Raw genomic sequence first — 7,500 nt, 5'->3', positions numbered from 1 at the left:
TTTCTATATATATACATATATATATATAAAAAAAAAAGAAAGAAAAAGAAGAAAAAAAAATTGTCATACATTCATATCGACAAAAACCATTCAAATTAGTTTATGGTATATAAAACATTTTTTCTTATTTATAACGTTTCTACTTTATATTGGATTTTTTTTTGAGCTTAAAAAATAAAACAAATTTGTAAACAATATCCATTTAATAGTGTTATCCTCGTCTCCCTCTTCCCCCTCCTCTCTCTCTCTCTCTCTCACTCTCTCTCTCTTTCTCTTTACTACAAAAAAAAAAAGAAAAAAAAAAAAAGAAAAAAGGTAGAAAAAGATCCGGGAATTTCTTTTAGAATTACTTAGCGTAAACTTAGCGAAAGGTTGCATCAACCTTTTCTGAGTCTCCGTGTGTGTGTGTGTGTGTGTGTGTGTGTATGCGCGCGCGCTGTGCGATATGTCCGTCCATCTGTCCGTGTTGTGTGTGTGTGTGTGTGTGTATGTGTGTGAGAGTGTTAGAAACCCACGAGAGACGTTTGTCGGCCGATGTACGTGCTTATTATTAAAGGTTCTGCGTAACGAGTCGCCCGCCCCTCCGCTTTCCCGTTAAGCGTTCGAAAAAGAGAGCTCGCAACGGAAAGTGGTCTTACATGAAACATGTTGGTACCTACATACATACTTTACTTCACATTCTCCGCTAGTCAATTGATCCTTGTCTACTATGTAATTGTTTCTTTCTGTTTTTCTTTTCTTTTCCCCCCCTCTTTTTTTATTTGGCCTTTTTTTCTTCTTCTACTTTTTTTTCTCTTCTCTCTCCTCGGCTCATAAAAGACACATATTTTTTTTTTTAATCATACATTTGAAAGCGACTACGAACATAGAGAGAGAGAGAGAGAGAGAGAGAGAGAGAGAAAGATATATATATATATATATATATATATATATGTATTAATATATGTAAATTTTTGTTTGTTATTATTTGTTAATATTATATATAATAATATTTAAAAAAATATGTGTGTGTTTGTCTGTCTGTGTGTGTGTATGTGTGTGTGTATCAGTGTTTGTACAAGATGAAAGAAAAGTTTTTAATTCGATCAATAGTTAATCGTTAAATAATTTTCAATGATAGATAACACTTTTTCAAGATCAATTTTGTTCTTTTCTTCGAATTGTAAAACTTCAAGCAAAGATATTTTGCGCAAAGTTAAAAAATAAAAAAAGAAAAAAAATAAGGAAAAAAAGGAGGAGAGCTATCGAACGAAAATAAAATGAAATTATACAAGTGAAATAACATTTTCCTTCTTTTTCTTTTTCTTTTTTTTTTTTCTTTCTTTCTTTAATTACGAAATTAAATATACTTTTTAATTGGCGAACTGATAACGTAATACTAGATATAGTAAAATTAACACCGAATAATTTTATAAATTTTAAATGATAAATTATCGATATAAAAATACAAAAGAATTTAACTTTTCAATTACCAATATTAAAAAAAAAAAATATCTATATATATATATATATAGATATTAATGACACATTTGCCATGCAGGAAAAAAGAAAAGAATAAAAAATATAAAACAAACAAAAGGATAAAAATTCCTCAACTAAACTATTAATTCAAATGCACATTATTCCTTTTCGCTTGAATTATTTTACATGGAAAAAAAAAAAGAAAAGAAAAAAGACAAAGAACAAAAAAAAAGAACAAAAACTAATTCGAAAATTAACCTGGGCGAAGAAAATAGAACAAAGAAAACAAGAAATAAATAAATGAATGAATGAATGAATGAATGAATGAATGAATGAATGAATGAATGAATGAATGAATGAATAAAGAACAAAATCCTAGTAAAAATCTCGGAAAAGTAATATTTTTTCTTTAGGCTTCAATGATTAGGAATGATTTTAAACGAAGACAGAGAGTCTTTAGACCAATATACATATATACATAAATACATAAATACATAAATACATAAATACATACATACATATTTCTCTACTGGTCATTTATATCGCGTTGAGTTGAAATTGTAGAGTTGAATTGATTTACGTGAAAGAAAGAGATGAAGAAGAAGAAGAAGAAGAAGAAGAAGAAGAAGAAGAAGCAGCAGAAGAGGAAGAAGAAGAAGAAGAAGAAGAAGAAGAAGAAGAAGAAGAAGAAGAAGAAGAAGAAATAATAATACAAGAATGAGAATGGCGCACGAGTATATCTTTGAAAGTCTATTGATGTTTAGTATCTTGACCCATTGTAGTTGTCATAGTTGTTGTCTCCTCGTAAATACGTCGTCGATTATGGCTTTCGGGGGCATAGAAGAAACTTGTCTCGAAGTTTCGTTACTTCAGCGATCATTCCTTTTAAGAGTTCATTGTTCATACGTTCGTTCGTTCGTTCGTTCGTTCGTTCATTCGACGTTTCTTTTCTCTCTCTCTCTTTTTTTTTTTCTTTTTTTTCACGAACGTGAATCGTTCGAAGAGACCAAGTTTAAGTGAGAGATTCATTAAGTACGGTGGTAAGCATTTAAAAAAAAGAAAAATAGTAATAATAATAATGTATAAACGTTAGTTAGATATCTTGTTTCTCATTTAACAACTTCACAACTTCTAATGATTAATTATAATAGTCATTCTCTCTCTCTCTCTCTCTCTCTCTCTCTCTCTCTCTCTTTCTCTCTCTTCTCTCGGTTTAAACGTAATATTTAGACGTAATATCATCGTTTTTTCTTCTTCTACTTCTTTTTTTTTGCCTTAATTTATACATATTTACTTGACTCTGTGGAATTTTTTTTCCTTTTCTTTTTTTGTCCTTTTTCCTTCCTTTTTTTTCTCTCTTTCTTTTTTTTTTTTTTCTATCTGATATTATTCCACAATGGAATCGTTAGTCGTCGTTTGTGCGACGACTCCATTGAAAAATATTGACTCGTTGTTTGACATTAACTGCTACGCCATTTTACGTTCTCTACGTGGTTACATTACGAATTAGAAAAAAAAAAAATAAAGAAAAAAAAAAAAGACAAAAATTTTCATTCCCACGATTCTATTGAAAAATTACGAATCAAACGTATCCTTTTAATCGATAGATATAATTTGGGGAAAAAAAGAAAAAAAGAAGAAAAAAAATAAAACGTTTTATCGAATAATTAATTATAATTGTAGGAATTTTATGAATTATAGATAATTCAAATGTGCATTACGATATTTATGAATTGTAAAAAATTCATATAAAATCCATAAATAAATGCGTAAATTCACAATTCATTATCAACAATTGTAATCGTTATATATAAATGAATGAAGGTAACCACGTAAAGGTTGATAAAGGAATATTTATAAAAATTCGTTCGTAATTTTTTTTACCAACACCATTACAAATAATATTATATATCAAATGATAATTAAGAAACTGTTAAATGATATTTATACGAGATAATTTTTTTAATATGTTTAATATTATTAACGGTCTCAAAACTTGATTGATATAACCACGCGGAAATAACTGACTATATCGTATCATGAGATCTAACGACCTAATCGTTTAAATGTTTCTTCGCTTACCGTTTGTTTTTTCTACTCGTTTTTTCTTTCTCTATCCTCCTTCTCCACCCCCTCCCTCCCTCACTCTCTCTCTCTCTCTCTTCATCTTTTTTTTTTCTTTTTTCAGTGAAACGATCCACGTTGCATAATGGACGGATGAATCGCGTCAATGGAAGAATTTTTAACAGAAATATGATTCATTCGATAATAAACGAATAGCTAAAATTGTTACGTATTGTATATAAGTAACGGATAATGGCCGGAATCGATCAAGTTCCATTACGTGGAATATGAAGAAGAAAATAAGAAAAATAATAATTAACAAGAATGACTTACGATTATTTTTCCAATCATGATAATGGTCAAAGTAAATGACTTTTCAATCATTTTTATCGATCGATTAAGAAAAGAAGATAAATCGTTGGATTATCATTTCTACGAACAAATTTTAATTTTTTCAAAGAAAAATATCTATCTTCATCTATTCTCTTTTATTAAGTATAAGAGCGTTAACATTTATAATATATTCATAAGGATTTATAATTTAATAAATTTTCTAATGTTTAAAAATTTTTAAAGAAAATAAAAGAAGAGAAATTTTTTCAAATAAAGAAAAATTTTTCATAAATTATAATGTTATCTAATAATAACCATAACAATAATAATAATAATAATAATAATGATACATTCGCGTTACGAAGATCGACCGTGGGATCAATAGCAAATTCTACTTCTTCCAATTAACATAAAGAGGTTGGGACGTGTGATAAAAAAGAAAAGAAAAGAAAAAAAAAAAAAAGAAATATATAAAACCAAAGAAAAAAGAAAAATAAAGGATAAGAACTCTAGCTAGAGGTGACTCGTTGACATTTGTAATTGCTCCGATGCATCTTTGACGTCACTCTACTACGGTCGTTGCATATACACCCATTATATTAGATATTAGATATTGCCGCGAACTGGAGAATGCTTTGATATAGCGTAAAAAAAAGAAAAAAAAAAAAAGAAAAGAAAAGAAAAGAAAAAAGAAGAAAAGAAAAGAAGTCAAAAAAGCCAAACAAAAGACAAAAAGAAAAATAAGAATTAACGTGTAGAAATAACATCTTCATTCTTGTTGCTCTACTGTCAATCAAGATCTTCCATTAATCTTGATTGTGTGCATGTCTGTTATAAAATATGAAAAAAAAAAAAAAAAGAAAAAAAGAAAAGAAAACGAATGAGAAAAAGAAAAAGAAAAAGAAAAGAAAAGAAAAAAAAAGAAAAAGAAAAAAAGAACAAAGAGAAAAGAAATATGTTGTTAATCTCTGGATATCAATCAACTGTATGCTGAATAAAGTATGTGCCACGATGATTATGATTAAAGTCATGAATAAAGAGTCACGTGAACGGTCTCGCACTTTCATTCAAACCTATAAAAGATCATAGGATATGATAAACATCTAGAAACTTTCTCGTGAAATATTTCGAAAGATTTTAATCAAATCGTTTTTCACTCTAAATATCTCTTTCCCGTTTGAGTGCCGAGCTAAATGATGATTTTCTTTTTTTTCTTTTCTTTTTTCTTTTTCTTTTCTTCCTTTCTTTCCTTTTTCCTCCAATCGAGTTCTATAGAATCGAGAAAATTAAAAATTCTGTTTCTTTTTCTTTTTTTTTTTTTTCTTTTTTTTTTCTTTTTTTTTTTTGGCGACGCGACAAATTCCTATCATCGCGAGTCGAGTATGAACGAATTGAATGACCTCATTCAATCAATTTTTAAATTCAAACCTCGTGGATCATCTCTCGACGAAAAGAATTTATTTGTATTTTTTTCTTTTCCTTTTTCTTTCTTCTCGTCGAACTTCCAACTGTTAGCAATTAGAAAATTCTCTCTCTCTCTCTCTCTCTCTCTCTCTCTTTCTCTCTCTCTTTTTTTTCGTCTTCTTCTTGTTTTTCTTTTCTCTTTTTTTTTTCTTTTTCTTTTCTTCTCTTTTCTTTTCAGACGCGACAAAATCATTCCTTTTAGTTCCGATTAAAAATGAAAGAAGTATCCTTTTAAGAACTTAATTGATCGACGTGACCAAAGTCACGTAACAGTGATACTAACTCAATTCAAGATCGTTGATATTAATTTTCTTTTTTTTTTCTTCTTCTTCTTCTTCTTCTTCTTCTTCTTCTTCTTCTTCTTCTTCTTCTTCACGAGTAAACGTTAAGAATAATTTTTTTTTGTTCTTATGGGAAAAAAGAAAAAAGAAAGGAAAAGGAGAAACAAGAAAATTCACGTTCAAATTTTCTTATTAAAAAAAAAAAAAAAAAGAAAAAAAAATAAAATAAAATAAATATATATAAGAAATTTGTCAACATTTATCCGAAACGAAAAAATTCAAAATTTGATAATCTCACCTCGTATAATTTTGCTATAGTCCGCAAAACGAAAGACTTGTTGGCCTTTAGGGTTGCTGCTGTTAGGCGTTCGAAGAATATCAATAACGATATCACAACAATAACAAAAAACAATAGAAAAGTGGAAAGTTAATTAACGACAACAGTGACAAATAGTCTCAAAAGATAACAGTTCTCCAAAATTAGACTTTCGAGAGTACGCTGGTCACAAACATAAATAATAATGATGATAATAATAATAATAATAATAATAATAATAATAGTCAAGTTACTCGATTTATATCATTTAGACGAAAATGAATTATACTCTCCTATATTTCGTATATTTTTATAATTTTATATATACATATATATATATATGTATATATATGTATATAAGAATTAAATGTGTATATATTAAATTTATTTTATCTATATAATATATAGATAAAAATTAAATGATCATAATAAATCTTTTTTTATACTTCGATAATTATAAAACGATAAACATACGTGTATTATGAACGTAGATATGTAAATGCACTTTTGATAAAAAAAGAATACACTCACACACACACACACACACATACACGCAAATACACAGATTTGATTGTTTACGTTCACTCTGTCCGACGGTTTCGAAAATAAAAAAAAGAAAAAAAAAATAAGAAAAAAAGAAGAAAATATCATCTAACCGTTCTCACTTTCGAAACTTAAAACGTAACAAACAGTCAATTTTAACACGATTATGATGACATTACGATATTTGCAATTCTCCATGACTGGACAAATTATTTCTTTTTTTTCCTTTCAATTTTCTTTTTCACTTCTCCTTTTTGCTTATTTGTCTCCTCTCTCTTTCTTTCTCTTTCTCTTTCTATACTTATCTCTTTTTCCTATCTGTGAGATTTGTGAGGAAATGAAAAAAAGAAAGAAAATGTCGAAATTGGAAAAGAGAGAATTTGTTTGTTAGATTGTCGATTTGCTTGATTGTTTGGTTTGATGGTTGCTTGCTTGCTTGCTTGTTTGTCCGTGCAAAAAAAAAGAAAGAAAAAAAAAAGAAATATCTTTCGTATCGTAGGGACTTGTGACTCCTCTGACTCGTCCAGAGAACAGCCTCTGATAGGTTTAATATCTGTATCCGTGCCAGTCCCCGTGTACCCTCGAACCAATTTTCTCACGCTTTGTATATCGCCGACTCGACATTGTCCAGTCTCGATACTATCCACCTATATCGAACGATTTGTACACCATAGATATAGATACTTATCGCGTGTGTATATATATATATATATATATATATATGTTTTATAAAATATATAATATATATATGTATATTTTTTTTTTGTTTTTTGTTTTTTTCCTTCCTTCAAAAGATAATAACAATCCTCTTTAGATAAGAATTTTTTCCCTTATTTTCTTTTATCCTCTTTGTTTTATCTTTTCTTTTCTTTTTTCTTTTTTTTTTTTTTTCAATTTTAAAATACCACTCGATTACGTTCTATCAGAATTGATTATATTCGATTCATGATATTATCGATTATGATTTTATTTTTATTTTCATTTATTTTTCTTTTACTCCTTTTTCATTTTATTTTCATCCCTGACATTCTTTTCGAT

General features: G+C 28.1%; 1 protein-coding gene and 1 long non-coding RNA gene across 2 annotated transcripts in view; one reads left to right on the top strand and one right to left on the bottom strand.

The window, feature by feature from the left end:
• The window catches only part of LOC118447425 (uncharacterized), a 24,316-nt gene extending 20,468 nt beyond the window's left edge, over positions 1-3,848 (top strand). The window contains exon 3 of the long non-coding RNA XR_004839913.2: positions 3,650-3,848. This is a non-coding gene — a long non-coding RNA (uncharacterized LOC118447425). The remainder of the gene's footprint in view (positions 1-3,649) is intronic.
• The window catches only part of ITP (ion transport peptide), a 48,639-nt gene that overhangs the window by 32,512 nt on the left and 8,627 nt on the right, over positions 1-7,500 (bottom strand). The window lies entirely within an intron of this gene.

This window comes from Vespa mandarinia, chromosome 2 (assembly GCF_050613455.1).
Source record: "Vespa mandarinia isolate Hongniang chromosome 2, ASM5061345v1, whole genome shotgun sequence".
Lineage (NCBI taxonomy): Eukaryota > Metazoa > Arthropoda > Insecta > Hymenoptera > Vespidae > Vespa > Vespa mandarinia.
Note: the sequence above shows the minus strand (reverse complement) of the source record. Positions and strands in the feature narration are given on the sequence as shown.